The 18,166-nt window shown below is 50.5% G+C and overlaps 1 protein-coding gene across 4 annotated transcripts in view; it reads right to left on the bottom strand.

Moving 5' to 3' along the window:
- CYRIA (CYFIP related Rac1 interactor A) overlaps nucleotides 1-18,166 on the bottom strand; it is a 107,650-nt gene that overhangs the window by 54,163 nt on the left and 35,321 nt on the right. For 2 of the 4 annotated variants that reach the window (XM_047853028.1, XM_047853032.1), the window contains exons 2-3: nucleotides 10,966-11,007; nucleotides 9,178-9,328 (exon numbers count right to left, since the gene is read on the bottom strand). The gene's annotated coding sequence lies outside the window, so the exon portion shown is untranslated. The remainder of the gene's footprint in view (nucleotides 1-9,177; nucleotides 9,329-10,965; nucleotides 11,008-18,166) is intronic. The other 2 variants (XM_047853030.1, XM_047853031.1) reach the window with 2 other exon arrangements.

Genomic DNA, 18,166 nt, shown 5'->3' with positions numbered 1-18,166 from the left:
ACCGTGGGGCTTCCCTGTTTGGATGGATGCACCAAGACCACAATTAAAGCAAACAAACAAAGTCACCGAGTTTATCTCCAAGTTTATTTGAAAGCCCAGCCCAGCTCTTGATGACTCAACCATACGCTATCCCGATTTAAACTTCACCCTGCAGCTGGGGTTCCCAGGCTGGTGTCCGTGGCCACCAATGACTAAATTTGAAAGCACTGCTCTCCATCTGCTGCGGAGCTCGCAGCCTCACAGACGGATCAAGTACTGTTTAGGCTGCGTCTTAATCCCACTTGAAGATTGCAAATTTTTACTCAAACACGAGGTCCGAGGCTACTCTGCTGTTCGCACCAGCAGGAAAGCCCGCGCTATATGAAACAACCTCAAGTCACCTGGGCCCAGCGGCGTGTGGGAACCAACACCGGAGAGACTGTGGAGACAGCAACTCACCTTCACGGCGGCCGAGCCTGTGCCCTTGGCCGTACATTTGAGAAGCGCTGCGCTAGACTAAGGATTTGAAGTCCCCTTTTTATTCTGCATCTCCAAAGGAAGCAGTTGTTTTAGGACGAAGGAGATCAGGAGGCTCCCCTGTACTGATTCAACATGCATTTTGTTTTATGAGCGTTTCATTTATTGACCCCACTTGGCACGCATGAAAGTTCAGAAAATAATCAGGGATAGCATTTACGGAGCCCCACGGTGGACCCAGGTCTTGCGCTAAGTGCTTTACACACGGTATCCCGCTCCCGGAGCCCAGGACTAGATGGCTACAAAGCCTTTACGCTTCTCCCTGTTCAAAATGCCTCCTGCTCCTCACTCACCCAGTCTCAGTTTACTCACCTGAAAAAAGGATCAGCCAGAAGCTAGACCAGATGATCACACAGATAGATCCCTCTGATCAGTAAGCTTTTATGAAATGTGGAAGGCAAAACTATATACACATCTTTGTTAAAATAGAAAACCCAGGTGTTTAAATGCAACACTTGCTTCCTTAAGAGGAAAAAAACCCCAGAAAACAATCAACCCACTGTGTGTAGCAATACTTAATTTGACCCTCTACTATTTTGTGTATTACTGACCAAGCAGCCAGCCTCTCTTAGAACTGACACCAGCAGCTCCTCCCGGGCCCGGACCAGGCACTCAGCAACTCAACACGGTCCCGGGCATGACCGGGAAGGGACACAGGCGCACGTGGCGGGGGCGCCATCTTCCTGCCCCGGCTGGGGAGCAGGTTGGCATGGCAACGCCGGAGCCAGTCTTCACTTGCTCCCTCCCTTCCCTTTCACGCTATTATCACTGTGTGAGATCTTGCCCCAGAAGAACAGAGAAGTCCTGAGGGCGAGGTCTGATGTCAGGGGAGAACAAGCGAGGCTTTGTGGGGCCCTTCAAGGAGAGGAGGCCCGGCCAGGGCTCTTCGCGCACACAGAGGGGCCTGTGCTCTCTCAGCGTCGGGGGCAGAGAGGTCTGCTCCCATCCTGCCTGCAGGGCGGGGCCTCCACCAGCACATGGGGGGCCCTGTCCCTCCCCCGACAGGGAGCTGGACAAGGTGGACGGATCTCCACCCGTTGCCCACAGGCTCGCCCACACCAACCCCCGTGACCACTGTCAAGCAATCTCTCTCTCCTTAGCCATTCTCCCACCTCCCGTTCAGAACGGCACCCCCACCCCTCCACCACCCTTGCAGATCTCTGCCTCCTTCTCACAACCTGTCATCTGCTCCCAGTCTCCTGTCTCCAACCCTCCTGGGCACCACCCCTACTCTGAGCCACCTCTGCCTCTGAGAAGCCTCCCGGGTCAGTGAGCTGCCCTGCTGCCTCTGGTCTCCTAAAATGCTTCAGTTGTTCTAATGGTACAGGAGGTGTCACACATCTGATGTTGGTCTGTTTATCACCATTGCTGACTTCGGCTTGGAAACCCCATCTTCTAGGACCAGTTCTGCACACCGAAGATGCTTACTAAATACCTTTAAAATGCTCGAACCCACAGAGCATCCCGAAAATGTACTTTTTGCAATATATTTTTTAAATTTATTTGAGGTGGGGGAGAGAGCAGAGAGAGAGGGAGACAAAGAGAATCCCAAGCAGGCTCTGTCACCGCAGAGCCCGACACGGGGCTCAAACTCACAAACCATGAAATCATGACCTGAGCTGAAACCAAGGGTCGGACACTTAACCGACTTGAGCCACCCGGGTGCCCCCCAAAAACTTACTTTCAAGTAAAATATTCAACTGAGGCTTTAGATCAAAATAAGGAGAGCTAACGCTAATTGAGTCCTTACTATGTGCCCAGCACCACCGGGAGCAGGTGCACATGCTGGCTCATTTAATGAGCAAAGCGGCCTTACTTATGAGGAAGGTGCGATCGACTCTCACTTTACAGATGAGGGAACTGTTGGAGGAGGGATGTGCTAACTGTCTGAACCCACCAGCTAGCGAGCGGGAGAGGAGGACTGTGACCCAGGTGGGCTGGGTCCAGTCTGTCCTCCTAACCATCATGAGGCACAGTGTTTCATGATGACCACCACTGAACCAACCCCACCTAAAGTCCCCTCTGATGCACACTGTCACGTGTCATTCCCTGAAAGTAGGGACACACGCCTTTGCAAATGTCATCACATTGCCAGGCCCCTTTTGTCCCATGTAATGGCAACTGAATAATTCTATCAGATGGCCATGTTCCCCTTCTTCCTAGGCTGGCAGCACGGTCAGGAGAGCAAGGTGGCCTGTTGGGAAGTGAGGTCTTTGGAGGAGACACGTTCGGAGCCCGATTTCCTCAGCAACAATTCTCTCCGCAGAACGCGTCTGCCCATTTGCAGCCTGGGCCTAACTCTGCTGTGCAGGTCAGATGAAGTCCCCTCATCCTGGGACCACTAGGCTGGCAGCTTCCAAGCCCCAGAGAAAGGCGGGCTCGCCATCAGGGCTAAGCCAAGCACCCTAAGCTGATTCTCCTATCTTCCGGCACAGAGAAGAAGCACAGACAGAGCTTCAAGAAGCTGGAAAACTGGAAGAAAGGGGCAGAGCAAGGGCACCAGGGCTCACAGCATCAGGATGGGGGCAGGGTGCAGGCTGAGCCCTTTTAGTCTGAGAACCAGATCAGCCGTTCTGTGCTCCAGGGCTGATGGAGGCCCTTCCTGCCATGAAAATGCGGGGGGGGGGGGGGGGGGGGGGGTGGGTTTCCAGTTTCTCACCTTCCAGAGGTGCTTCCTGGTTCTGGTGGTGCAAAAGCGAACCCCACATCAGGGTCCTGCTGGACAACATGCGGGTTCAGCAGTCATGACTCTCTCTGGGGTCATGTTCGGAAAGGGAAAGCCCTGGACAGTCAGGCCCGACTCCCACGTAGTGACGGTAGAGAGGGGAAGGGGGTGTCCAAGGTCAAATGGTGAGTCCGTGCCACAGCTCGGGCCAGAACCCAAGTTAATCCCGACACCACAGCCATCCTGTCCTTCCTTCCTTTTCTTTCTCATCTCTGCTCCTTCTTTTCAAACTTCACCTTATGTCAGTTAAAGGCATCCAAGAGAAATGCTTACTCGCCCTGGTACAGCCAGGCTTCTGGAGCAAAGAGGGTGAGAAGAAGCTCACGGTGAGGTTTTTCCTGAGAGGGAGAAGAGAAGAAACCCAAGTGCCATGTCGTCTCCTCTGCCTAGCCCGTCAGGTAGAACAAACAGACCCCCCAAGAGAAGAGTCAAGGAAGCCCTGACTGATTCTCCTGGTTCTCCAAGAGGGGAAATGGAGAGGAGGGTACGTCATGGGACTATATCTACTGGAGACTCCAATCAGAGCAAAGCACTCATCCCTCAAGCTGCTTGCTATTGAGATGTTTAAGCCTACTAGAAATGAGGGTGAGCCTGGCTGGCTCAGTCAGTGGAACCCGCTGCTCTTGATCTCAGGGTCATGGGTTTGAGCCCCACATTGGGTGCAGAGATTCCTTAAAGACAACAACAACAGCAATTGGAAGTAAGCCTACCAGAATGGGACAAGGTTAAGTTCAGAGACAGCTCTTCAAGGAGGGAAGGATCTCCAAGTGCCCACAAGCAGAACCCACTGTCGTTATCAAGTAGTGAGCTCCCCGTCCCTGGAAGCATGTAAACAGACACCCGTGGGGCAAGCTGTGGAGAGTCTGCTGGCATCGGAAGATCCGGAGAGGACTCCAAGACAGGATGTCGCTGCTCTGTCCAGTGCTGCATTTCAGAGCTCTAGGTGAGGGCCACGTTCAGGGATGATCCTTAACTGCTCCTCATTGGTTTATCAGAAGGATAGCACGGCATGCAGAGAGGAAGGGGAGACAGTCACAAGTGAGTCTGAGTCCTGACCACCTAGGAGCGGGGGGCCTTGGGCAAGTGGCTTCATGTCTCTGAGCTGCAGTTTCCTCTTCTGTAACAGGCATCCTGGTGTGCTTGTGGACCTCTGGTGCCGGGAGCACAGACCTCAACACACCCAACACGCCCAAGGAAGTGGTGCAGGTCAGAGAGGCCAATTCTAACCCATCCGTTCGTCTTTCAGCCGGCACGAGTGGCTGGAGGGCGTCGGCACCAGGGTGCGTTAGGCTAGAATAGATTCTACATACCACATACGTGTGCGTGTCTGTGCACGTATGTATGTATATACACACACATACACGTATCTGGGTATATACAGACACACAAACATATACATATAACTTTTTTCTTTTCATTTTTTTTAAGTTCATTAATTTTTGACAGAGGCAGAGTGCGAGCATGAGCTGGGGAGGGGCAGAGAGAGAGGGAGACACAGAATCCGAAGCAGGCGCCAGGCTCTGAGCTGTCCGCACAGAGCCCGACGTGGGGCTCGAACCCACAAGCTGTGAGATCATGACCTGGGCTAAAGCCGGACGCTTAACCGACTGAGCCTCCCAGGCGCCCCACATAACTTTTTTTCTAAGAGGAAGGGAGAGGAGCACAGTTCTAAACACCCCCTTGCAGTTTTCACCGGGAAGAAGCGGACCTGGCTGTCTGTAAAGTTGAGTTTTGCTACCAGAGAGCCCTGGTGCAAGCTATACTGTTCCATCAGTGTTTCTGGATGATGGCGATGGATTCCCTCCTCCTCTTTCCACTTCTTTTCTTGGTCCCTCTCATCCGATTCCACTCACTAACACCTCCATGGGGTCAGAGAAGAGATCGACTCAAATTAGTCAACCTGATTATTTTTAGTCACTGTTGGGAACAAGGTGGGAGGCTAAGGAGGAGGCTACTAATGGATTCTAAAATGCAGAGTTGAGGCATTATCTGTGCACGATGATCACCCTGGCTACTTCCTCTCCACCGCCGCCACAGATGTTTGAACACTGGCCCTTATTTATAGAGTGCCATTCTGTACTAGGGGTGTCTCTCGCCCAGCTCCCAACTCCTACTTACCCTTCAATACCCAGCTCATTTGGCCCCTCTTGGAAACCTTTCCTGACTTCCCAGGGCAGAGGACATGCTCCCTTTCTGTACTTTGTGCAGGCAAGGGCCTCCTACCCACTATCTGAGTCTGTGGCTCCTTTGTCATCGTCACTAACATGATCTCCTTGGACGGATGAGCAGGCTTAATTTGTCTTGATGGTTTCCAGTCCTCATACATTCTCAGGTATTGGGACTCAGGTATTGTCTGGCCAGTGAATATGTACTTTCTAAAGAACATTCTTACTGTCCTATTCAACTAGGAGAGGATTAAGAGATAGATATTACCCGTTTGTTTTCTGACTAGAAAAAAAAGGTATCAAGACCTAAATTCCACCATTTCTACTAGAAAAGCTTGGGTTTTTGCCAGCTACTCCCTCCAGTCAGAAACAAGGCTCATGTTCTCACCGCTTTCCAGCAATTTGAGTGCCAAGACCCCACACGAAACCACCAACGTTCAACATCCACTAGGGCACCGGGCGGCAGGAAGGGCCATGAATTCATCAGCTCCAGAAGACCATCTCATTCAGCCCATCTGCATGAACCTATTTCACATCTGAGGAAGCTACGATCTTATAATGTTACCAGGAGTAGGTATAAAATAAGCACTTCAAAAATGAAGCATTTTATGATCAATCAGAACAAATTCAGGGTCAATAAAATTAGACCCTTAGTTTCATCTAACTCCAATCTCCTCAGGCCATCAATCTGGGCTTAAAAAACTCTTCCGGCTCTAGGCTGTCCTCAAGTGCACTCAACACCCTTGGCTGGGCATTCAAGGCTCCTGGTTAGCCTTCCATCTCCCCCCTCTGAAGGGGCCTCTCAGACTTGCCTCACCTCACACTCCAGTGACTGTCAGGCATGGTGACAGGCACCGGGCATCCCCTGCTTATGTCCTTCCTCTGCCTGGAAACTCCCAACACCCCTCCCTGATGTTCCCCACCCTCCTTGCCATTCACTGCTCCTCACCTCTAGGACTGAGTGGAGACGACATGCCCAAGAAGCTGCCCCGTCCTGCCCCTCTGTCTGCATCAGGAGCGTCCCCTTGGGCTCCCTCACAGCCACAGATCAGTTGTGTTGGTTGGTCACTAGCAGCTGTCCCACTAAAAGCATAAACCCCTCGAGAGCAGGGTGTAAACCTAGTCGTCATCTGTACCCAGTGTCTACACTAGCACTGACACAGAATAAGCACTCAGATGTTTGCTGAGTGAATTCATCCTGTCTCTACCCTGAAGGCAAGACTTGGTAATACACTATGTGAATGCATTTCAAGAGAACCGGTAGAAGTGACCTGTGCGAGGTGCCCGTGGAAAATGGCCACTCTAGCAAACTGGCTCCACAATGACCAAATCAGAACAACGACTCATTTCGACCTCATTTACCAATGCAACTTTCTCAAGCAGCTTGAACTAGCATTGGACCATGGGCACTAGAACAGGTCTGCGTCTCACTCATCTCCAGAGTCTTGTTACCAATACAGGTTTTTGAACGGATGGCTCTTACTCTACTGGGCAAGAGCATCCGTCCCTTTCTCTACTCAGGGAGGCTTCGGAGATGGGGCCTTTAGAGATGTTCTAGGGAAGAGGGAGGAAAAGTAGGAGAATCTCTGGAAAGGCCAGCCAGAACACAGAAGCCCACATCCTTACAGTGGCTAATGAGGCCCTACATGATCTGACTGCTTCTCTCTGCCCTCACCCCCTTCCTCTGTCCCCTGCTCCTTCTGCTCCAATCCTACTGGCTGCTTGCAGTTCCTTAAGCACATTCCCGCCTCAGAGCCTCTGCTCCTTCCAGCCTCACTCCCTCCCTCTGTCTACATCCTACTCCAGCAACACCTAGCCAGGGAGGCTTCCCTGGACCCTGTATAGAACAGCAGTCCTGCTCTCCCCACATCCCATCTCTCTGGCTTGCTTTATTTATTTAGGTTTTCCTGTTTTACTTTTTTTCCATAACACTGAACACTGCCTGATACAATGTACACATGTTTATTTGTTGATGATCCCACAATTGGTGCTGTGGGCCTAACACCAAGATGGCACCTTCTTCGGAGCTAACGCACACACAAGGCACAAGGTTACAAAAGAACCCAATGGGGGATCAAAGCTACACTTAAGTAGCTCTAGATAAGACTGGGGAGGAAAAGGAGCTAACATTTGTTGAGGAAGAAACTATGTTAATGCATTTCAACTATATCCTTTGATCTTGACCACAAGTGGACAAGTGGACAACATAGGGCATATTGTCCCCATCTTACCAATGGGGAAACAGAACCTCAGGAATTTGAAATGATCTCAGCAAAATCACTCAACTAAAGAAGCAGAACCGAGATTTGAAATCGGGTCTGTCTAATTCTAAAAGCTCTCCTCCTTCCTCTAAATTATGCTGTAGCCTGGCGGCCACTCTAGGGAAAGAAACCATAAGAGGAAGAAAAAGGAAGGGAGCGCAAGACAATCCTATTCCCTCAAAGAATGAGAATTTGGTGTAAGCAACAAGTCTAGGATGAAACCGGAAAACACCTTAGAGATCACCTGGTCTTGCTTTCTGTGCTACACTCAGCTGTACGAAATGTTTCTGCTTTTAGTTTTAAGGGAACTCAAGACATCTAGATGAAGAAGAAGAGCTTTTGGACAGAGGGCAGCAGAAGGTAACACCAGCAAGTGGAGAAAGATTAACAGGTGCATGGCCTTCTCAGTGTATTGGCATCTCCTTCGTGACTCCTGGTCTTGTCCTGGTGGGCGTCCTGGGCCAGCTTATGCAGATGTGTTAGAATACCAGAACCCAGGCTGCTGAGCCCTCAGTAGAACCTGAGTCATCTGGGAGGGGTGTCGGTTCATGTCACGTCTGAGTTCAACGAAGAAGTTCAAGCAGATGTGGCCCAGTCCTTGCAGATCCATAATGGATCAGGAGGAGGTGACAGAGGAGGAAAGCAGTAACAACAAAGAACCCATGTGCCTGGCAACCTGCAGCTGGTGCGTGGCACTGCTCCTGGATGAGAACTTCGCAAACTAAAAATGTCTCAAAAAATGTTACAGCCAGTGCGAGGCAAACCAGACCTCTGGCACGAGACCCGAATTCCATCCTGGGTTTGCTACTTAAGGACCTTCCTGCTCACCTGAGTCTGCACGGCAAGAATGGGCAAGACAGGAACCCAGATTGTCCTTCGGAGGAAATGAATTCTGCAAGGACAAGTCACCTGGAGGTACAGTTCTCACCTGCTCTCTCCTGTATGCAGTTCTAAGCTACTCTACCTCATGCCTAAACACTCACAGCTCAGGACAGCTACAGCTCCCACTCAGAATGTACTGGTAGAACCCAGGGACCTTTAACCACTTTTTGTATGTATGTATGTATGCATGTATGTTTATTTCTTTCTTTTGAGAGACAGAGAGAGAGCACACAAGCAGGGGAGAAGCAAAGAGGGAAGCAGCAAGGGAATCCCAAGCAGGATCCGCACTGTTAGCACAGAGCCCGACGCAAGACTCGATCCCACAGACTGTGAGGTCATGACCCGAGCCGAAATCCAGAGTCGGACACTCCACTGATTGAGACTCCCAGGCACCCTCCCTTTAACCATTTCAAAACTATAACCTTGGGGTGTTTTTTTTTTTTTTTTTCCTTTTATGTGTATATGGTGTCAGGAGGCATGACTTCTAATCAAAGATGACAAATCTGGTGAAATGACCACCCTTAATACTTTCCAGTATTCTATAAGCACAGATAGCATGCATCCTTTCCCCTAAACAGGAAAGTTACCGTTGTGCTGTCTGCCATAGCCAAAGTCACTTGTTTCTTACCCAGCACTGTGTCTTGTGATTCAGGCTCACCGATCCAGGCTGATGGGACAAACCCACTGAACAAGATGGCCGCGGCAAGTCTGGCTCCCAAGTCAGGGCCGTGCCCGCTGGAGTCCCGTGGCTTCTCTGTCCTTACGTGAGTGATAATCTGCTAAGAGGGAAGGCGAGTCATGTTATTTTGAGAGGCCATTTCCTGTTCTCCTCTAGAAATAAGACATTTTTTAAGGAGACCAGAGAGAATACCAGAATCACAGATTACCAGGGCTGGAAGAAATCAATGCAATAGCCTTCTCTAACACTTTCATTTTGTAGCTGGGGAAACTGAGGCTCAGAGAAAACAGTGTCATTCAAGGATTCAGCAACTTGGAGAATTCAGATTAGAACATGTCTCTAACTCTCTCAGAATTTTTTTTAAAGAGCAGCTTCATGGTCCGGCTGACTTCTCCATTGACCCTGAATGGGAAGGGGTTTTTTTTTTTTTGTTTTGTTTTTTTATTTAATTTTTTAAACAGATATTAAAAAAGGGAGGTGGGACTTTTTCCAGATCGCTGTTTTTGTAGTTTTGCCCCTGGGAGCTAAATTAGTGAAACAGTCTACCTCAGGCATGTGGTTGGGATTGTTCTGTTTCCCATTAGAAAAATATTGTTATGGAACAGAAGCGTCAGGATCACGGTAGTGGGTGGGCTTTGTTTTTCAGTGATTTGTGCCCAGTCAGTAGGTCTCTCTGTCTCTCTGTCTTTCTCTCTCTCTCCATGTTTCAGGAAAACACAGTAACAGATACAGTCCCTCCTCCCATGGGTGTCATTTATTATGTGGCTTTTCTGGCTACTTTGGATTTGAACCGCCCCTCCTGTTTGCAGAAAACCAAAACCCAACAAGCGATCTCACGTTTATTAAGTAAATAATATCTACCAGACATACCAAGTGAATCTTACAGTACATTTTCCTGATTTGTCCTCAAAAATTCCCCACAAGGTACCCTGAAGTCCATTTTCTCAAGAGGTGAGAGAACCGAGCTTCAGAGAACTACGATGATCCGTAGAGTCATAATGGGAAAAAGGCACAGAACCAGAAATAAATGCATGTCTAACTCCCACATCTATGTTTTGCCCATCTACTGTAGACTTCAGTTATTAGGCCAAAACACTAGGACTTGTCTTCCTTATTTTTCCAGTGTTTTAGCTTGAATGCGGGAGAAAGTTCTTTGGAAACTATAAATTGTTGTAAGGACATGAAAGATTATTCTTGTTAGATTCTCTTTCAGCCGGGAGGCTCCAAGGCCCTGCTTCCTGCTGTGCTCCCAGCAGAGGCTCCTGTGTCCCAGAGAAGCTGCGCCTGGGCCCTGGCACTGAGAGGGCCCATCAGGAAATCATGATTATCTACGCTTGGTGCTTTGTTCCTGTTCTCAGACAACAAGGGACAAGGCTGGAGAGCCGGGCTAGGGGGGTGGAGAAAGAGGAAGAAAAAAACAGGAAGTGAAGGGGGGGGGAGGAGGAAGGAAGGAAACGATAGGGAAAACACAGCAACTTTGAAAAGTCCTTGGCCTGATGAGAAAGTGATTTCATGTGGGGATGGCCCTGCATTTTGGGAAAGCAGGTCACGGAGGTAGAGGAGGAAGGAGGTTTGTTTCCTCTGGATTTGGGGTTGTGTTCGTCAATTCCCACCACAGAGCACAGCCTGAGGAAAAGGGTGCCCTGACACAGGGGCTGTTTTCTATGTGCTTGGGTGTAGACGATGAAGAATGTGAATTTCTGAAGAAGGATCCTGGGGTAAGACCGTGTCTCTCACCTCTTGGCTGTGGCTGAGAGGCCAGATGTGCCACGAAAGGACCTGGAAACAAGAGGGAAGGTGTTGAAGTGATTCAGTATTGGAGGAGCCATCCCTCCCCACCACTTTCTTTGTCAAACACCCTCAGAATTATAATACGTTTTCAGTGTATATGATAGAGACTTCATTCTCCCACTGGGGCCCAGCAAGAATCCCACTTTCTTCCACCAGAAAACTAAGAGGGTCAGGCCAGTAGAATGCTGAGCCTCTCGCAGACTATGACTCTCAGGTACTTCCGGAATGTTCTCCCACCCATGTTGACCTCTCTACTCATTTACAGATGCTCACAAGAGTACCCCAACACCCAACGTGCATCTTTAAGGATACAGTCACCTGGTTAAGTTGCACAAGAACACAAATAACCCTAATCATAACCTAATCATACATCAAAGCTAATACTATTAACTCTTTCCAGTCTTTTGATGGGGACAAGGAGGGGGCAGGGAATGCGGAGCTTCCTGACAGGCAAGTCCAGTCCCACCCACTCTAGCAGTTCCCAAACTCACTGTGCACTGGAGAAGCTAACAAAAAGTACAATTCTGGCCTGGCGTAGCAGCCAAAGCTTCTGGAGAGTTTTGATGTCACCAACCTGGCTCTGTCCATGGACCAGCATTTGGGTAACTTGTGATCCTAATCCAGCCCTCAGCATGCCCCAACTCCTTCCATCTTATTGATTTGGTCACAGAGGCCCTACCAGGGAGGAGGGGCTCACTCTGAGGATCTGCCCTTGATTCTGTAAATTATTCCCCCAGGATCTGCCCTTGATTCTGTAAATGATTCCCCCCACCATCCAAACAAACACAGGACAACACAAAGTAAGCATATCCTTGAGAGGAGTCCAAGCTTTTTGAAGCGATGGCTGGTAGTTTCCTGACTGAGTCACCCATGGGCCAGATGTCCATCAGAGAGAACAGAGGTCAAGCAGGGAAGGACACTGACAACTCCCATCTCAGGTCCCCACGAGCACAGCCTCACACAGCAAACACCAACACCGATTTGCTCCTCTTGTCAGCAGCATGGACTGTGGCCACAGCTGTTGCCACAAACCCTCTGCTCCATCCGAGACCAGTGGGAGTCCTCGCTTCTGTAGCACGTGGCAGCCAGGAGAACACTTCTCAAAATCTCATGTTTGGTCATTTTCAGAGAGGTACAGAGCAGAGGGGATAATGACCGCCATTTTGAAAAGGGAGAAGCTGCAATCCAGAGACATGAAATGGCTTATCCAGGGTCATACAGCAGAAGCAGGACTACAACAGGGATCTCTTGCCCTCCAGTCCAGTGACCTGTCACATTGTCACTGTATCATGTGCCCCTGCCCCATTCAGTGGAGGGACTCAGAGCTTACAACAGCTGCATGTCTTCCACTTTAGAATGTCTCTGGAATTAGAAGGACAGGGCAGGGACAACCAAAAGGCAGATGGACAGGGAGAAGACCAAGCATGGAGGACCTGTTCCCACCATCCAGTCTGAGCAGGTAAGGACTCACTCTAAAGCCCCCGGTGCGAGCATGGTCCATCAGAGTCCCAGCCTAGACTCGGAGTCAACAGACCTTGCTGCAGCCTCCTTCCTACCAAGAGCATCAGCCAACATGAAGAAATATGAACGGGCAGGTTTTTAGATAATGAAAATCGTTCCCCTTCTGCAAGTACCTACTGTACGTACATCAGGCGTTGTTAAGCACGGTACCTCTGGTAACTCCTGAAACCTCCCAGCAACCACACTAGGTAGGCATTATTCTTGCCCCTTTTTCATAGATAAGGACACTGACGTGGTCATCCAAGGGACTCAGCTTTTGAGCGGTAGGTAGAGCCAAGATTTCCATTCAGGCAATCCGGATGGAATTTCCGCTTTCAACCACTACCGTGATCCTCCCTCATAGGGCAGTCACGTCAAAAGAAAAAGGAAAAAAAAACAAAAAAGAAAAAAAAACAAGGAAAGAAAAGGGAGGCTTACAGGAAGGCAATTTAGTGGAAAGAGACGGGGAATAAAGCAAGGACACCGGGAACAGATGACACTTACATTCAAAAGGCAGAGGAACGGAAGAAACTCCCCAGCCAGGGAACATTGAGAGGCGCCTCGCCGGCCCAGCCAGAAATCTGGACCCTTCCCACACTCGGGTGGCAGCCCCCGAGTCAGCTGGCACCAGTAAATGACATTCTGGCCTTGGTGTTTACACAGTACTGCTCATGGGAGGAGGAAGTAGGCTGGGCCGAGGAGGGCCAGCGACGGGAGAGTCCTCAGGGCGGGTAGAGGGATGATGTCTTGGGAACCTATTTTCCATGTCACCCAAAGGGACGGATCCATTGGGCAGGTGGGCAAGCGAGACTCTGCCGAAAGTCCTCACCTTAAACGGTGCACACGCTCCCAGCAACCCTAGGTGTTGAGGATACTACCTGCTTTCAGCCTCACAACGACCTGGGGAGCAGGGCAGGACAGGGATCATTCTTTACCATGTCACAGATGGAAAGACTAAGGCCAAAATAATACTAGTCATAAAATCATAAAATCATCATCATCATAATAAAAATAATAGCGGCAATGCCATTTGTTGGCAGCTTATCACGTGTCAAGAAATAAGCGAGATGCTTGACATGGGTGATTTCATAACAGCACCAACTGCTGAGGTCTGTATGATTATTCCCAATTTACAGTCGAGATAAGCTAAGTAATTTCCTCAAGGTCAAAAAACTAGTAAGCTACGAAGAAGGATCTAAGCTTCTATCTACTTGACATTTTGGCCCACGATCTCACCTCTCAGCAGCACGTGCTATGAGACGGTGATGGGACTTAGCCACAGCTGTCGAACAATGCTACCCCTACAGCCAACTTCTGAGAGGTTGAAGCACACAGGTATAGGCTTTTGCCTAAACACATTATCTACTCTGCAACTATACTACGTGCACATACAAAGTGACACACGATTAGGGTGACCATGCGATTTATCAGCCAAACCTGGATACTTCTAAGAGCGAAAGGGGGCATATTAATAATGCCCAGGGGACGACAGGCATAAAGCGGAATTGTCCCAGGCACACAAGACATATGGCCAACCCTAATATAATCCACAGCCCCATGGGGCTGGTTATTCTTACGCTTAGTTGTGTTGGATGCTCCTGGATGACCCCCTGCTTTCCAAGCCATGCAAATGCCCCTCTGTGACCATTCACTCTCCTTTGCTCAGCAGAAGGCCTTCTAAGTCTACTGGGCTCGTGGACCTTACATATAAAACAGGCTGACGTAACTTGATTAGGAAGCCGTCGTGCTATGATTCAAGAAGCAAGGAGGGACTAGTTTCAGCAGTATCTTTTAAAAGGACTGCTGGGTTCCTTGTGCCCTCACATCCAGAACCTGAACGTGAAGCTATTCAGATAACCAGCCAGTCCCCCAAACGTGAGGGCTCAGTGGCTCTTTGCGGCAGCCTACGGCAGCCGGACAGGCGACTGGCATGTGAGCAGCTGTCCAGCCCCACAGGAGAAATCAAGTGCACCGACAGCCACAAGACCCGCTTCCTCAGGGTCAGCAAGCATGGACCCGGCCTGGAGAGGGCAGAGCTGGGATCTGGGGGGTGGGGAGTCCGGTCTGGTGGAGGGGAGAAGGACGCAGCACTCATAGCCTGCTTCTATTTTATTCCTTCCCCCAAGACTCTGCCTGCTTAAGAACCAGGCCAAGAGGAAAAAGAATCTGCCATTGTTTTGAAACCAGGAAATCAGTCTTGAATCAGACTCATACATCAACACAGGTAAAGTGAAATGTTAATGAAGGGCAATGAGCCTCAGTTGGTTCTCTGAAGAGATGTTGTGGCATTCGTTTAATCAAGGAACATCACAGCACCGGTAGGCCAGCGACTTCTGACAGCTCTAGAGAAGCTTGCTGGCCTGAAGAGGCTTAGCGATGCCCGAAGAGGCTCGGGGAGGCACTGGCCTCATCCCGCTGGAACACAAAGGGCAACGCCTGCCATCTGCTTTGGAAGGAGCTTCTGCGAGTGATGAGATTTGATAAATAGGTGAGACCCTTCTTTCCGTTATAAAAAAAAATTTTTTTAATGGTTCTTTATTTTTGAGAGAGAGACAGAGACAGAGACAGAGAGAGACAGAGCATGAGTGGGGAGGGGCAGAGAGAGAGGGAGACACAGAATCCAAAGCAGGCTCCAGGCTCTGAGCTGTCAGCACAGAGCACGGGGCTTGAACTGGCACACCGCCAGATCACGACCTGAGCCGAAGTTTGTCGCCTAACCAACTGAGCCACCCAGGCGCCCCAAGACCCTTCTTTCTAAATTAGGTCATATTTGGGGCGCCTGGGTGGCGCAGTCGGTTAAGCGTCCGACTTCAGCCAGGTCACGATCTCGCGGTCTGGGAGTTCGAGCCCCGCGTCAGGCTCTGGGCTGATGGCTCAGAGCCTCGAACCTGTTTCCGATTCTGTGTGTCCCTCTCTCTCTGCCCCTCCCCTGTTCATGCTCTGTCTCTCTCTGTCCCAAAAATAAATAAACATTGAAAAAAAATTAAAAAAAAATAAATTAGGTCATATTTATAGGTGGTAGGGGTGAGGGCATGGACTTTTTGGGGGGCCACCAATAAACCCACTACTGCTATTGGTATTATCATTACTACTCTTAATATGATTATTCATGTGATTCAGGGGGTCCCTGAGTTCTAGAGAACGGGATGGACTTACCCAATGCCACCCTGCTGGTAGGCAGAAAAGCCATGACTAGACGCAGCTCTCCCAACTGATTCTGGTTTCTTCCGTCTTGGCATGTAGCTTCTTATGCTGGGAACCCAACCCGAGAGCAGCCCAGAGGCCAGATGGTGACTGTCCAGGGTGCCAGGATTCGGGCAACCCTAGACCGACCATCAGAGGTCAACCAGTGGGTGATGGTGGTGGGATAAACGCAAGTCACTCTTTTGCACTGTGCACTATGTGCCGGGTGATGTGCTGCACATCACGTGGCCCTCGTATCAATCTTACTGCACACGGCTGTGCCCCCCCTTAACCTCATCATGCACGTAAGGACTGGGACAGCAGCTCCGAGAGAGGCCAAGTGAGCAGCCAAGGTTGATGGTGGACAGGGGGGTGGAACACACCTCTGAACCCAAGTTCAATCTCTAACGTCCACAGCTGCCAGATCTGACACTGTGCGCGAGGGCCATTGCCAGTGGCAGGCGGTAACAGAACCTGGACAAGAGCCCAGGTCTCTACTCCCGAGCTCACACCTGTTCCATTTCCCAGGGTCGTGGCTTCCCCATCTGTCCTCTTGGTCACACCCAGACAGCGAAAAGGTCACTCCCCCACGAGGATGGCAGAAGGAGACCACCTTCACTGGCCGGAACCTGTCGGAAAACTCTGCCCAGTCTTTCCAGAAGTTCAAATCTCACTCTCTGAACACAACTGCCACCATGGATTGCTGCTCTCCGAGAAGGTATTTCACAGGGTTGGTCACGCCAACCAGAGGTCCTCCTCTGGAGTGGGGGTGGGGGTGGGGGGGCAGGAGACACTTTTGAAACTGAATGCGACCAGCGGCGCCTGGGTGGCTCAGTCGGTTAAGCATCTGACTCTTGATCTCAGCTCAGATCATGATCTCAGGGTTCACGGGATCGAGCCCCATGTCGGGCTCTGCGCACACAGTGTGCAGCCTGCTTGGGATTCTCTCTCTCCCTCTCTCTGCCCCTCCGCCCCCCTCACAATAAATAAACTTAAAAAAAAAAACTGAATGTGACCAGGCCCCTCTCCCTGACACCCCTGAGTGTCCTAGACAACAGGGGCATCTTCATGTTTTCTCCTCCCTTTCCAGGCTGCACCTATAGGAATGTCACCTTTCCAGAAGAAAAGGGGCACAACTTAACAGGTTTGAGGCGTCAGCAGCTGACAGCTGACTTGTCTCCATCAGGCAGGCAGCAGTAAGACAGACACAAACAGTCCAGACTACAGAGGCTGTCCTTAACCAACCCTGGTGACGCAAGGCGGGAGGATGCCTTGATGCGGCAGGAATGCTACATAGGGGCGCAAGGAAAACCCGGTCTGCTCCCAACCTGGCCTTGGCTGGGCTGTGTGACCTTAACTTGGTCTGATCTTGAGGTAGAAAGTCTATTAAACACAGATCTTTCAGCAACGTACACCAGCAGCCTCTCTGGGCCACTTTGAAGATCAAATGAGCTTTCTCTTCTGAAGTATGAAAGCTACTTGTGTTCACGTTTTCTTTCTGCCACGGGATGGGGAGCCCCTAAGAGGGGGGGCACGTCTTTCTTATCTTTACAGGGTAGTCACACCTACTGCAACCAGCCCAGCGTCCTGCACAAATGCCAAAGGCTGATGGTCGAATCTGTAAATTGTGGCTTCCTTGAAGTCCGTGGATGGCTCAGAGTGGCTGGGGAAGAAGGAAGGAGGTAGCAGAGACAGTAGGAAAAGAGGCTGGCATCAGGCTGTAATGGGCTTTACCTACATTGGCGCTTCCCGTGATGCCAGCAGTGAATCAGCACGTCAGATATTGTTGTGTCAGCAGGGAGATGGGGCCACGGAAAGAGCCTGGGGTCTTGAGTCCAACAGCTGTGAGCCGTAACTTCTTTGCATCTTGGCCCCCCTGTCTGTCCATCTCAGGGCTGTTAGGGCTACCCAACGTTAAACGTGACCAGTGCGGTACTCGGCCCCTACGTCAGCTTTAGCAAATACGACCGCTCCTGAATGAGGGGGCAAAGCTGACCTGGACTAGGAGAGTAAACGATTGCTATGGAAGTTCAACGCCCGGGCTGCCCAGGAGTAGGAAACTAAGAAATGGTGCCACGGCCAGACTGCACTGAGCACGATCCGAAAGCCAATCTGGCTGGAGTCATTGGCCGTCCAAATTCCTGACGACTGCGGCGGGCTCCAGCATACTGTGCCAACATCCGCGGCACTCGTCCTCCCCAAGACACAAGAATGTCACACGGCCAATGCCAGCTGTGAACTCCCCACCAGCCCCTGGCCTACAACAACAAAAGGCACTTTTCAGGTGGCTTATGCTGGGTGTTTTCTAGCGAGAGCACCATTGCCGTGAGGCCGGAGGGAGGCAAAGCACTGTGGGTAGAGAAGCTGGTGTCCTGGGAGGCAGTCTCTGCTTTGACCCTGAATCTCTAAGACATCGGGCAAGCCACTCGCTGCCTTCTGTATAATGAAGAGGTGCTTGGGACTT

This window comes from Prionailurus viverrinus, chromosome A3 (assembly GCF_022837055.1).
Source record: "Prionailurus viverrinus isolate Anna chromosome A3, UM_Priviv_1.0, whole genome shotgun sequence".
In the NCBI taxonomy this organism is placed as follows: domain Eukaryota; kingdom Metazoa; phylum Chordata; class Mammalia; order Carnivora; family Felidae; genus Prionailurus; species Prionailurus viverrinus.
Note: the sequence above shows the minus strand (reverse complement) of the source record. Positions and strands in the feature narration are given on the sequence as shown.